Source organism: Rhineura floridana, chromosome 10 (assembly GCF_030035675.1).
Source record: "Rhineura floridana isolate rRhiFlo1 chromosome 10, rRhiFlo1.hap2, whole genome shotgun sequence".
Classification (NCBI taxonomy): Eukaryota; Metazoa; Chordata; class Lepidosauria; order Squamata; family Rhineuridae; genus Rhineura; species Rhineura floridana.
The window spans coordinates 57,920,937-57,936,043 of NC_084489.1; the positions used below are offsets into that span (position 1 = coordinate 57,920,937).

A 15,107-nucleotide genomic window follows, 5' to 3' on the forward strand; every position below is an offset into this window, starting at 1 on the left:
GACAGTGAAAAAAACTGATAAGAGAAAAATCAACGCATTTGAAATGTGGTGTTGGAGGAGAGCTTTGCGGGCACCATGGACCGCGAAAAAGACAAATAATTGGGTGTCAGAACAAATTAAACCAGAACTGTCACTAGAAGCTAAAATGATGAAACTGAGGTTATCTTACTTTGTTTTTTTTTTTTTTTTTTTCAATAATTTTTATTCAGATTTTCATAAAACATACAAGACAAAATCATAAAACATTCAAAGACAAGAAACAAAATCAAAAATAGTTAAACAAAAAGAAAAAAAGAAAAAAAAAAACAAAAATAAAAAATAAAGAGTAAAATATTGACTTCCCATTTGTCAAAGATCAAATCAGTTATAAGTCTATAATATATAACAATCCTGTCTCTTAAGTCATATTATAAAATCACTTTCCTCCAGTAGTTATCTTACTTAATCATCAAATCTCATAAACATTACTTTATTCTTTCCACAAAAAGTCAAAGAGAGGTTTCAATTCTTTAAGAAATATATCTATCAATTTTTTTTTCCAGATAAGCATATCGATTAATCCATCTCATTACTAATTATGATAATCTTATTGTCATAACCATAGTCAAAATAAACATTTCAATTAATCCATCACATCAGAATCTGTTAGGTTCAATAATTTCAGTAGCCATTGTTCTATTATCTCTATTAGTTCCATTTTCCATCTTCCATCTTCAGTAGTCTTGTTAAGTCCAGTAATTTCAATATCCAATCTTCCATTATCAGTATTCCATAATAATCTTGCTGTCAAAGCCATAGTCATATAGTAAGAGTCTGATGGGGATTACCTCTATCCCAAATATTTTCTTGCCATCCATTCTGAATAGGTTGCTGAAATACTGCTGTAAAATCATATCTCTGTTCTTTTTTTCAAAATACACTGGGTCATCTCTTAAAAGTTTTTCCATTGTCACATGGCTGCAGATAATTCCATAGATTTTCTCTATATTGGGCTCCATCACATCATTCCAGTCCAGAAGATTATCCATGCCATTGATAACTTTATCTCTAGAATCTTCATTCATTTCTTCAGAGATAACATTGAGTTCCAAACAATAGATTTTATTTCTAAAGTCCATAGACTCCAAATCTTGTTCCTGTTCCACATTGGTTCCAATCTCCGGGATCTCCTCTCTCACAGGGACCCCTATTCCAGTCTCCAGGGTCGCCTCTCTCACAGGGACCCCTGTTCCAATCTCCGGGGTCTCCTCTCTCACAGGGACCCCTTCCAGGGTCACCTCTCTCACAGGGACCCTTATATCTTTAATCTCCTGCTTCATTTTACTCAATTCAATTTTCATTATCTCAATCTCATCCATTATTTTCTGAAACATAGTTATTTCCAGATTTTCAGCCACTTTCTTAATTGCCATTTTAAAAGAAAAATATAGGAAAACCACTTCTTATTTCAGCAACAATTGGGTTAATACTCCAAACTTGGTGACATCACAGTATAAACAGAGCAGACAGCCTTATCTCTCCAATAGTTAAGTAAACAAAATGCAGTTCCCAGGATCGAAACAATTAATGGCAATCGTCAAGAAACAGATTCGTCAAAATAAAATAGACCAAAAAGAGAGTAGTCTCAAAACAGTATAATATTTTTCAAAATAAAAATCTGGAATAGAAATCCCTCTTCTGTGTATATCTTTAGAATGCAAATCCAGGACAGCTTTTTGCAACAAAAACAGAGATAAGCTATTAATTAGTGCGTAGCAGAGAGAAGTTATGGCTCCCCAGTGAGATGTCAAAAACTGATCAATCTGGCAAATCTCTTTTAAACAGCAACAATTTAAGTCAAGTAAAAGAAAAATATAGAAAGAAGGGTGCTTGCCTGTTAGTGCGTTCTCTCTTAGAAGATAAGGTGAACGTTCGCTTTATCAGATAGAGCTTGCTGTTAAAAATCCGTCCCACCTTCGTCGGCTGGACCTCGTCCCATAAATTAATGAGATCTGGTCGTCCCAACAAAAATAGGCTTTGAGGTTAATCTCTTCGTTTCTCCCTACCCGGGAGAAGTTTAATCAGTCAAAAAAAAAAGAAAAAACTGACTGATATATCTGAATAAGCTTCTTTTGAGGCAGGAGCCCGTCTCAAAAGCAGGCACAGGCTAAGTCACCCTTCCCGGAAGTCTGAGGTTATCTTACTTTGGACACATCATGAGAAGACATGATTCATTAGAAAAGACAATAATGCTGGGGAAAACAGAAGGGAGTAGAAAAAGAGGAAGGCCAAACAAGAGATGGATTGATTCCATAAAGGAAGCCACAGACCTGAACTTGCAAGATCTGAACAGGGTGGTTCATGACAAATGCTGTTGGAGGTCGCTGATTTGTAGGGTCACCATAAGTCGTAGTCCACTTGAAGGCACATAATAACAACAAAAATCCAATCCACAATGATAGCGAATAAGTGAATTAATGGAAAATTCGGTAACTCCAAATTGGGCAGAGTTCTAGCACATAATTAGATAGGACAGCTTAATGAAATACACCATTGAGTCTCCAGTTTTCTTTAGCTAAAAAAAAGGTTAGAAAGATGGAATCTTCAGAATTAGGTCTCCCTGCCCCCGACAAATGATTCCAAGAACTATTGAGGCCAGACACGATGTCAACACTTGGCACGGTGGGCAAATCCCAGGGTCCACGGGCTCCAGTGGGTCCACGGCTGCTGATTCTTTATAACTTGTGTATTTTAAAATCTTTATTTTTTTGATGACCTGGTGCATCAAATAGAAGTACCAGGTAGCAGGGCCGAAAGACATTCTGGGAAAATTAAGATGGTGGCTGCTACAGTCACCTCACGCAGTGCTTCTCTTCAGAGAACCAGGCTGCATGCTACTACCTTCCCCTTTGCTGCTTACCATAGCTCAGGGATAGAGCAATCTCTGGTATCTTCAGGTTGGCTTGGGAGGGACCCGTCCGAACACCCTGAAAAGCTGCCACCAGTCTGTGTTAACAATACTGAGGTCAGAGCTTGGAAAAGTTACTTTTTTAAACTACAACTCCTATCAGCCCCAGCCATCATGTCCACTGGATTGGGTTGATGGGAGTTGTAGTTCAAAAAAGTAACTTTTCCAAGCTCTGCATATAAGGCAGTTTTCTATGTTGCTATGCCTCCCTCCACACCATGAAGGTGGTGTTAGCGATGGGGCTCCAGACCTTGCTGAGATAAGATATTACACAGTGCTCCTGAGACTCTTGCTCACACAAGCCAACATCCTCCTTTACACTCTTACCAATATGGACTTTATTTGTTCCTCCAATGGCTCTCTATTCCGAGACTCAGAACTGCTCCCACACATTGATGGCTGAGGCTTCCCGTACATGTGATGTGCAACAACACAGTTGAACGTACCATCATCAAATGTGACATTCTACACATGGCTGTGCCAAATGTTTCTGACATGGAATTAATTTCCATTCATGGCAGCCTGAAATGGCCAATGGAATCTAGGAAAACATGGCAAGTAATTAGAAGCAGAGAGACTAGGATTCTGCAAATCCATAAAAGTACCACAACTTATGGAATACAGCTTAAAGAGCACTAAATTTAGTCTACATGCTTTTTTTTAGGGCACAGGATGAAATATTAAAAAACATAAAATATTCTTCATGTGAATTACTTTAACTCACCCAAATCTGAAAGTTCAGGGGCATTTCCCCTGAAGTCAGAAATTGCTTTACACAAGACAATATCAACACGGTGATCCCAAAACCCAATTTGCGCTAGAATATCAACTTGTGCAATTTTTTTTTTTTTTGCCTGCATAGGGAGTCCATTTATTAAATCAAGGACGTGGCCCTCCTGATGTTGTTGGACTGTATCTCCCATCATCTCTAACCATTGGCCATGCTAGCTGGGTCTAATAGGAGTTGGAGTCCACCAGCATCCAGAGGGCCAGTGGAGACTGGTGGCTCCGATGTCAGTGGGGCAGTGAATCTGCTTTGGGTTTTAGTCAACCTTTCAAAGACAGCTCCTTGAAAATATGGACTAAAACCCAGAGTGGATTTACTGCTCCACTAACATTGGGGCCACCAGTCTCCACTGTGGAGGGCCACAGGTTTCTCATCCCTAGGCTTAAGTAGACAGCGGGGGTGAATGTTTTCAACCTTGGATCCACGTTAGCTGTATCTCTTAACTCCTTAAGAGTAACCCTCAGGAAACCATACAAGCACCATAAATACTTTGCCTATACATGGTTAGAGGAGAAACTGGCACTCCCAAATCTCTGGTGTCAAAAAGCAGAGAGATGAGCATTCCATTTCTCAGACTTTTCTCTTGAAATAAATCCTGTTTTTCAGTAATGTCCCAGAGGATATCACCATCTTCATAGTGAATAGCTTCTTCATGTAATTAAATCCCTGGAGTCTCACAATACATCCTCTCCTCTCCTTAAAGAAGTACCTGGCTCTTGTTACAATCATCTCTGCTTCTGGCCAAACTGGCTCATGTTTTATCTCAGTGGCAGACTTTGCCAAAGATTTCCCCTTTTTATTCCTGACAGTGATTCAGAAACCACAACCTGTTTCACGAAGATGTGATTGAGTACACTCACAGTAACAAACACACACACACATAATCTTTCATGATTAGCAAAATCACATTCCAGCAATTCTGAGCTTTAACATTAGTCTGAACAGAAAGAAAAGAAGCTACTATGCAGTAAATAAATAGGGTTTTTTAAGTGTGTGCGTATGTGTGTGTAAGGATTCAGAGGTCACACTGAACACATTCTTAAATTTAGTATTTTTAAGCCAAGGAAGTGAAGTATTTTATGTTGCTCTCTAGCTACCCCTTCTGCCCACTTTGGAGAACTACAATGCAGTCTTTAGCATGTTCAAAGGCAGGTTGCATTTATTTATTTATTAAAATATTTATATTGCACTTTTGCATCAAGAAAACAAAGTTAAAATAAAAACTGTCCTTCAAGTGGTGAGGGCAAATACAGCAGCACCTCCAAAGAAGTTCTGAATATATGTATAGATGAAGTTAGAGACAAGACTTCTCAGTGTATTATTATTATTATTATTTATTATTTATTTAATTTATTAGTCGCCCATCTGGCTGGTTGTCCAGCCACTCTGGGCGACGTACAAGATATAAAACAATACATTAAAACGTTAAAATTTAAAACCATAACTGTAAAAACCTAACCCACCCCAAAAGCCTGCCTGAAGAGCCAGGTCTTCAAGGCCCGGCGGAAGCTCATCATAGAAGGGGCATGGCGGAGATCATTTGGGAGAGAGTTCCACAGGGTGGGGGCCACTATTGAAAAAGCCCTCTCTCTAGTCCTCACCAGTCTAGCTGTTTTAACCGGTGGGATCGAGAGAAGGTCTTCTGAGGCTGATCTTGTTGAGCGGCATCCCTGACGATGCTGGAGGCGCTCCTTCAGATAGACTGGGCTAAAACCGTGTAGGGTTTTAAAGGTCAAAACCAACACCTTGAATTGGGCCCGGTAAACAACCGGTAGCCAGTGCAACTCCTTCAGCACTGGAGTGATGTGATCTTGCCGGCGGCTGCCTTTAATCAGACGAGCCGCCGCATTCTGTACCAGTTGCAGCTTCCGGACCGTTTTCAAGGGTAACCCCATGTACAGCGCATTACAGTAGTCTAGGCGAGAGGTGACCAGGGCATGTACCACCGGTGGGAGCAGATGGTTGGGAAGGTAGGGGCGCAGCCTCTGTATCAGATGGAGTTGATACAGCGCCGCCCGGCTCACAGCCGACACTTGAGCCTCCATGGTCAGCTGGGAGTCAAGAATGACCCCCAGGCTGCGGACTTGGTCTTTCAGGGGCAAACGTACCCCGTTGAGCACCAGGTCCACATCCCCCAGCCTTCCCTTGTCTCCCACAAACAGTACCTCGGTTTTGTCAGGGTTCAGCTTCAGCTTATTCCTTCCCATCCAGCCACTCACCGACTCCAGGCACTTGGACAGGGTTTCTACAGCCAACCTCGGTGAAGATTTAAATTTATTTATTTATTTATTTATTAGATTTTTATACTGCCCGACAAGCGATAGCTCTCTGGGCGGTGAACAACAGAAATAGAAATGAGAGATAGAGCTGCGTGTCATCCGCATACTGATGACATTGCAGCCCAAATCTCCTGATGATTGCCCCTAGCGGCTTTATATAGATGTTGAACAGCATCAGGGAGAGGATGGAACCCTGTGGGACCCCACAAGTGAGAGGCCAAGGATCCAAGACCTCATCCTCCAATGCCACTCTTTGGTACCTACCAGAGAGGAAGGAATGGAACCACTGCAATACAGTGCCCCCCATGCCTAACCTCTTCAGGCGGTCCAGGAGGATAACATGGTCAACGGTATCGAAAGCCGCTGAGAGACCAAGGAGGACAAGGAAGGTGCATTCGCCCCTATCCCACGCCCTCCTCATATCATCTACCAAGGCGACCAAGGCTATTTCAGTCCCATGTCCAGGCCTGAAGCCCGATTGAAATGGATCCAGATAATCCGCTTCCTCCAAGTGCGCTTGCAACTGTTTTGCCACCACCCGCTCAATCGCCTTGCCTAAGAATGGCAAATTTGAGACTGGGCGAAAGTTGTTCAGATCTTGGGGATCCAAGGAGGGCTTCTTTAAGATTGGTTTTATTACTGCCTCCTTGAGCGATGATGGCATTACTCCCTCTTCGAGAGATGTATTTACCACCATCTTGATCCCCTCACCCAGTCTATCTTTGCAGCTCATAATGAGCCACGATGGGCAAGGATCGAGTAAGCAAGTGGTTGGCTTTAAGGTTGAAAGCACCTTGTCCACTTCATCAGATGGAAGAAGCTGGAACCGATCCCACACCACCAGAGCACCACTGGTCACCTCTGGCTCGCTCACTGTGTCCACAGCACACAGAATAGCACTCTTAATACGATCAATTTTCTCCGCAAAGTGTTTAGCAAACTCGTCACAGGAGGCCTTAGCATGTTCCATTGGTTCCGGAGCAACTGGACCGACCAGGCTCCGGACCACTTGGAACAGTCTCCTGGGACAGCACTCTGCAGATGCAATAGAGGCAGCATAAAATTCTTTTTTTGCTGCCCTTATTGCCACATGATAGGCTGCCGCAGCCGCTCTAACATGTGTCCGATCATCGTCAGAGCGAGATTTCCGCCACCGGCGCTCTAGCTGTCTCACCTCCCGCCTCAGAGTTCGCAACCATGGGGTGAACCACAGTGCCGTCTGAGTTCTATTCAGGGGGAGACGGCGTTTCGGAGCCACCCGGTCTAATGCCCTGGCGATTGCGGCATTCCACCCCTCCACCAGGGTCTCAGCCGAGTGGCTGTGTGCATGCTCCAGAGAATCCCCAAGTGCATTCAGGAGTCCATCAGACGCCTGGGGCGGACCATTTTAATAGGTCCTCCACCCCCACGGAGGGTTTGTGGCACCGAAAGGTCCAACCTCACCAAGTAGTGGTCTGACCATGACAAGGGGGTGATGGATGTACCCCCAATTTTCAGATCACTCCCCTCCTCTCCCGAGACAAACACAAGGTCGAGTGCATGACCGGCTACATGGGTGGGCCCCATTGTAATAAGGTGCAGCTCCCAGGAAGCCATGGTTTCCATGAAGTCCCGAGGCGCCCCAGTAAGGATGGCCTCTGAATGTACATTGAAGTCCCCCAATACCAACAGGTTTGGGGACTGTACACGCACAGCCGAGACCACCTCCAGCACCTCAGCCAGGGAGTCCGTCGTGCAGCGGGGTGGGCGGTACACGAGAAGAATCCCTAGACTGCCCTTTGGGCCCAACCTCCAGTACATGCAATCTGCCACCTTGGTCTCACAGAGAGGAGGTCTGGTGAGAACCAGCAGTAGCCAATGTGGTGCCCTCCAGATGTTGTGGACTACACCACCCAACATATATTTGGTTTAAAATGAAATAGAAACAGTTTAGTAGCTCTGTTTCTTAGAAGAATATATATTTTGCAAAGCGGAATGAGAATTAACCAGTCCCCCTCATACAGACTAGCTCAATGAAAGCTACTAAAAGAAATAGAGAGAGAGAGATTCCACAAAGGTGTTTCCAAACTGGGTGAATGGGCAATGAAATGGTAATTGTAGTTAAATATAAGTAAGTGAAAAGCAATGCAAATTGGGACAATTCCCCCCCCCTCCACAACTTCACATATACACTGATGGGACCTGAACTGATGGTAACTAAGCAGGAAAGAGATCTTGGAGTCGTAGTGGACACTCAATGAAAGTGATGACCTAATGGCAGCTGCATACATGGCAAATTCCACATGAGGTACCATCAGGAAAGGGACTGAAAATAAAAATTGCCAATATTGTAATGCCTTTATACAAATTTATGTTGTGATCACAGCTGGAATATTGTGGACAGTTCCTCAACAAAGGATATGGTAGAACTGGAAAAGGTTCAGAAAAGGGCAATCAAGTGATCAAGGGGCTGAAGCAACTATCATAATAACACTTGGGTCTTTTTTGTTTGGAAAGGTGTGTAAGGCAGAGCATGATAAATGTTTATAAAATTAAGCAAAGAGTGAAGGCAGTAGCCAAACTCCCCGTAATATTACGTTAGTACTCTGGGGCATCCAGTAAAGCTGAACGGGGGGCGTTTCAGGAGATGCAAAAGAAAGTACTTCTTCACATGGTGTGTAGTTAACCTATGGAATCTGTACTGTAAGATGAGGCTATGGTCACTAATCTGCATGGCTTTCACATTCATGGAGGATAAGGCTATCCCTCCTAGTCAAGACGGCTGTGTGCTACCTCCAAGTCCAGGAACAGAAAAGTGCATGCCTCTGAGTATCAGCTGCTAGGGAACAACAGCAAAAGAGGCTCTTGCCCTCATGTCCTGGTTGCAGGTTTCCCACGGGCATCTGGTTTTGCCACTATGGAAAACAGGATGCCAGACTAGATAGGCCTTTAGTCTGATCCAACAGGCTCTTCTTACGTTCCAGTCCCAAGTAGCAGCCATTTATAAACTTCCAACACTGATGTGAAGGCCCTGCAAGTGAGACCACACCATTGCTCTGTGTTGGCCATGCATTGTAAAGCTTGGATGACAATGCTGCGATAGTTTCAAACAGGTGCAAATCAGAGCTGTTATTGTTGCTCTTTCATAAAGGCCACCCGGAGGAAGGGTTCTCTTTCCTCCTACTGCTCCGTTAATTGTATGACAATTATTGGTGGCAGTAGAAGTGAGGAACTCATCCAAGTGTGCTGTGCAGTCTCCCCACATTGAAAGATTACAAGTCCCATAAAGCATCTAAAAGCCAGCTTACTCAGGTGAGGGTGGCTGGGGGCAGAGGGAACAGCACACCCCCTAAAGTGTGAAAAACCTGTCCATGGAGTCCTCTGGGCTCCTGCTGAGAGGAAGGGCAGGATATAAATCAAGTAATAAATAAATAAATAAAGGAGTCCTGCACTCAGTATTTGAGGACAAACTGGAACCAGAGACCACAGTGTGGATTTTTGAACCATTAGAGGATTGGGAAATTCAGGCCTGGGGGCTCAATGTGGCCCTCCAGACCTCTCTCTCTCTGACCCTTAATGCTCTTCTCAGACTACACCCCTCACAGGCCCTGCTCCAAGCCCTCCTCGAGTGATGTCACCTTTCTGGAATGAGTCCCTGAATTGTGATGATGCCTCTCGCTGGCCTGGATAGAGAAGCATGGCTTTGTCTGTATAGCAGCTTGATACTTTTACATTGCTGGGCTGTAGCCTACTGTCACATCCAGTTTTCCCTCTGGTCCTTCCCACCACTGGCATATGAGTGCTGAAAGGTTGCTAATAGGGGAGTGTGGTTCTCCGACTGAGAAAGGTTCTCCACCCTGACTTAACCTTCTTGCTTGTGGTCTATCATTTCTTCCCACGTAACGATAACCATCAATTATTGATTGCCTTTTGGTAGAAAGATTAAAGTCTAGTGAAGCTGAACTTAAATTTATGTCCAAACTTTTGTTGTTGTTGAACACTCAGCATTTGGATATTCAGACCTAAAATATTCTGCTTAAACACATCCCCTTCCCCCCTCACACTCATACGGTTATGGCGGTCTCACCCAGAACTTTGATATTAGCAAACCCAAAGTCTCCTATAACATGTCTGCAGTGTTTGAACCAGTCCCATTTTTTTGTAATTAAAGCCAGTTGGAGTCTATTCCCAAGTTCTACTACCCTTTAGTAACTTTGAAGATTTTGTTTTGTGAGAGAGGGAGGACTGTGATGTAAGTCATCAGAGATTCTGTTTGGTACCATCAAAATATTTCCTCGTGTGACTCTGACTAGCCATATCAAAAGGACTTTTTTTTTACTGCAAGATTTATAGCCCAAAGTTTGGTCAAATAAACTCCAAGAAAACACGTAGCAGATTAAAACAATACAAGCAACATGGCTGCAGAAGAAACGTGGCTCCAGGCTCACCCCTTTGTGGTGGGCAGTTCAGAGAGAGAGACTGGAGGGATGTGGTGTTACCATCTCTCCTTTTCTCTCTGGTATTCCTGCTGTCCTTACATGGCCAACAGTTAGCCCAGGGAAAACGGTGCCCTAGTAGTAATGTGGGGAGAGTGTTAATGTGGGGATGTGGTTTTTCCACATCAAGACCTGATGGAATGTGACTCCTGGCTTGTCTCTGGGTTTGTGTGACTAAGTGTGATGCAGGGGTGGACAAATCTGTCAATTTCAGTTTCTCTTATTCTCATTTTACCAATCTTGTATTCAGTTCTCCGCCTTTCCACATCAGTTCATTATGAATTTTTTTTTAAAAGTCCTCACAAAAATTTATCAGCATTTCAGAGCATGTTTTCCTAATGTAGACACATTTTTGCATGCAGTTTCCTTAATATAATGCATTTTGTATGCTGTTTCTACTTATATATGCATTTTTATGCACAGTCCCCAGATGTTGTTGGACTCCAGCTTCCATCCTCCCTGACCATTGGCTGGCGATGATGGAAGTTGTATGTCCAACAATGTCTGGGGACCCAAGATTTGAGAACATGGGATTCGGGTAGCTTAACATGTCATGAGCTTCTGTTGAAGAGGTTGTGCAAGCAAGTCCTGATATTCTCTCTTTTTTTTAACATTAATTTTTATTCAAATTTTCAAAAACAAAAGAAAAGAAAAAGAACAAATTAATAACTAATACAATAAAAACTATTGACTTCCGATTTATCATAGATCAGCTATAAGTCTATAATATATAACAAACCTGTCTCTTAATAGATTATAAAATCACCTTCCTCCAGTGGTTATCTTAATTGGTATCAAATCACATTAACATCATATCATTTCATTCTTTCAAGAAAAAGTCAAAGAGAAGCTTCCAATCCTTGAGATATATATCCATCAATTTTTCTCCAAATAGGCATGTCAATTAATCCATCTCTTCAAGTCTACTAAATCCAGTAATTTCAATAGCTCCTTCCATTATCCGCGTTGATTCCATCTTCCATCTTTGCGCACCCAATAATCTTGCTGTCGTAGTCATATAATAAGAGTCTGATAGGAATTTCCTTCATCATAAATATTTCCTTGCCATCAATTCCAAACGTATCACTGAGATATTGTTGCAAAGCCGCATCTCTGTTCCTCTTTTTTACAGAATGCACTAGCACATCTCTTGAAAGTTTTTCCATTGTCACAAATCTGGAATTAATTCTGTAAACTTTCTCCATTTCAAGTTCCATCAAATCCTTCCAGTCCAGGAATTTTTTCGAACCGATGATATCTTTATCTCCAATCTCTTCACCAATTCCTTCAGGGACAGCGCTGAGTTCCAAACAGTAATATTTGTCTCCAGGATCCATCACAGCCATAAAATCCAAATCTTTTTCCAAGTCCATATTTAATAAATCTATTCCAATCTCCAGGGCTTGAACCTTCCCTTTAATTTTTCTTTCATCTCCTTTTATTTGTCCAGTTATATCTTTGGTCCCATCTACCTCCATTCTCGTAGAATCCTCTATTTCTGTCAGCTCCTGTCTCATTCTGCCAAATTCAATTTTCATCTCTTGTCTGCTCTGTCTCATCTCTTGTTTGATTAGCTTAATCTCATTCATTATTTTCTGAAACATATCTAGAGAGGAAATCCCTTCCTGTACATCCAGGGTCTCAGCCACCTTCTTGATTGTCATTCTTAAAACCCAAAGAACAAAACACCTTCATTTTCCAATTATAGCCACTATTCCCAAGTAAAGAACAGTTTATTTCTTTTTCCAGTCACAAAGGTGTTAATCTTCCAAACCTGATGACATCAGTCCTCTAGACAGCACAAACTGCCTTATCTCTTATGTGTCCAAAAGTGCAAAACAAATTTAGTTCACAGCATCCAAATAATTAGTGGCATAAAGAATAAGCAGATTCGTTAAAAAGAAGTAGACCAGAAAAAATAGTTCCAGACATGTAAAATTCAAATATCAAATAAATCAAATTTTCTCTCTTCAAATCAGATGCCCCTCATCCATTTATATCTTTATAATGCCCAATTCCATGCCAGCTTTTTGCAATAAAAACAAAGATAGGTTTTTTCGATTTTCTTCCTCCTAGTTCCGAGTGTAGAAGAGAAAGTTATAACTCACCCAGGAATTCTTGTTGCTAATTCCTTGACAAATCTCTTTTGCTATAACGATTTAAGCTAGATAATAATAGACAGAAGAATGCTTGCCTGTTAGAACGTTTTTCTTTGAAGAAAAAAAAACGTCTCGCTTAATCAGTTTGAGCTTGTTGTAATCCCTAGCTCCGTCCGATGCTTGCTGGCTAGACCTTCATTCATAGACGATCCTGATGAATTCCAGCCCCCAACAAACACCACGGAACTTCTGTGGATAATCTCTACGTTTCTCCCTTGCCTGGGAGAAAATTTTCCCAGTCAAAAAAAAACTTCTGACTGGTTTTAAAAACTGAAAAAGCTTCCTCTGAGACGAGAGCTCGTCCTAGAGGCAAGCACAAGTGGAGCGATCCTCCTGGGAAGTCCCGCAAGTCCTGATATTCTCCATGCCACGCCATACCACACAATAGCTAGACCATCCAGTGACAGATTAATATCACAGTTAATCATCATTTCCCTCTCTGTAGGAAAATACACAAACACAGAAAATATGTAAACTCAACTTTCTGGTCACACAACATGGACTTTTCCTCATTCACTGTACCCATTTCTCCATCCTGACAATCAGGAATGGGCAAATTTCAGGCTAGTAAATCTACTTTGTTTTTACTAAAGCCCCAAGATCCACCATATGGAGCCAGTTGCAAAATAGTGGCTGGGGAGATGGCAGCTTAGAATGAAGGAGCAGGACACCTCTGAGCACAAGCTCAGCTCATGAATGTCTTTTTGGTACCAGAGCTGAGTTCACAACCTTTTCGTGCAAAACTCCACTCCCAATTTTTCTCTTTTAAGCTGTCTTCATTTTAGCAACCCAATTAAAGGCAAAAAAGAAAACCCTTTTTGTTGTTGTTGGACCTGTAACACAATTGGGAATCAGGAACTGCTGCTGATCTACCACAGATCACCCAGTAAATCCTGGTCTATCTCCTTCCCACCCCAGCTGTAGATCCAAAATAAAACAGCTGAGAAATGAAATTACAGATGAAAAATACCCTATAACCTGGTCAAACATGTCTCCCATCTGGACAGACTATCCCTGTTGTCTTGTTCAAATAAAACATTGACAACACATATAAAAGTCTTGGAACTATGCATGAGAATTCATAAAGCTATTGAAGGCAAAAAGCCATTGTTTCTTCATAACTGAGTCATAACAAGGGACTGTGCAGGCCGTGCATCATTCTGTAAGATTTAGCTTTCCATTGTCCCACAACTATTTCATGTGCTCAGGCAGGGCTTGTGGCCAATTACACTATGGATGCACACACACTAACCCATTTGTAGCACAAAAATGTAGTTTTTCTCAATCTGGAATGATTCATGCTTGTCCTCAACATGCTGCTTTTAATCTAGATTGATTCTAGATCCTGCCATCCACAAGGGTGGGTATGGTTACTTGACACACATCTGAAAATTTTCCCCTTGATTAAGTTTACTCACACCGTTTCCTCCCTCCACATGCCCCAGGTGAATGAAGAAGGAAGTGGTGGTTGCGATCTTGGTATACACCCACTCACAACATCATTGGGCAGGTGTGGATACCCCACACACAACACTACCCTGGCTGCTTACATCTGTTTTCAAATGGGCACACTGTAGGGCAACGCAGAATCAATCTGCAATGAGCATTAATTTTTTGAATGAAAGCAGTCTCTCAAGAAGTACTTTTCATGGACAAAAAATATGCAATAGATCTAGATTGTGTGTGGACTGCACAGAAAAACAAGTACTCAGTCTCCATTGATTCTAGAATAAAATGTTCTGTGTATACAGCCTGTTCGTTCACCCAGAGTCTTGTGCTCATCAAGACCTTGCCTGTTAAGCGGAGTTTCACTTCTAGCCATCTCATTTGTGCCTAAAGGAGATTTCTCCCAGAAGATGCTGGTATGTCCAAGGTTTCCCCTTCCTTATTTCCCCTCCAACACACACCCCCTGCTCTCTCTCCCCAAGACATTTTGAAATCGATGTTGGTAGAAATGAGGTTGGATATACTCATGCACGCAAGGAACTGCCATTAAAGTTAAACTGAACTTCATGAATCATAGCCCTGTCCCTTCTAAAGATCCGATCTGACTAAATTAAAACCTTTCAAGTTTAATGTTTCAGAAGACACTAGCACTAAATGGCTTTCAAGGGCCATAAAGGGAAAACAACAGCAAACATAAACAGCCCAAATTGTCTCAAATGTGTTTCCCCTTTAATTAAATAAGAACCATCTGTTGGTGGGGAGGGGTTTGAAGTGGATGAAATCCATCCATATTATGCCTCCATTGGTTTCAACCCAGCCTCCGTTATTCTGAAAGAACGTTCTCCCCTTCTGAAAAGAATTAAATAAGCATGCAACACCAGGGTACCTTTTGCTCTACCCAATCAGACAGAAATCCCCTTGTATACAGGGATGCAAAATACTGGGTGCTAAGCACTGACTACCGGCAGATTTCAACTTCAGAGAAGAATACTGAACAAGCAACTTGTTATGTCA

The 15,107-nt window shown here is 42.2% G+C and overlaps 1 protein-coding gene across 3 annotated transcripts in view; it reads right to left on the minus strand.

Annotated features, from left to right (window-relative positions):
• The window catches only part of ITGA8 (integrin subunit alpha 8), a 216,116-nt gene that overhangs the window by 193,485 nt on the left and 7,524 nt on the right, over window positions 1–15,107 (minus strand). The gene's annotated exons all lie outside the window — the stretch shown is intronic.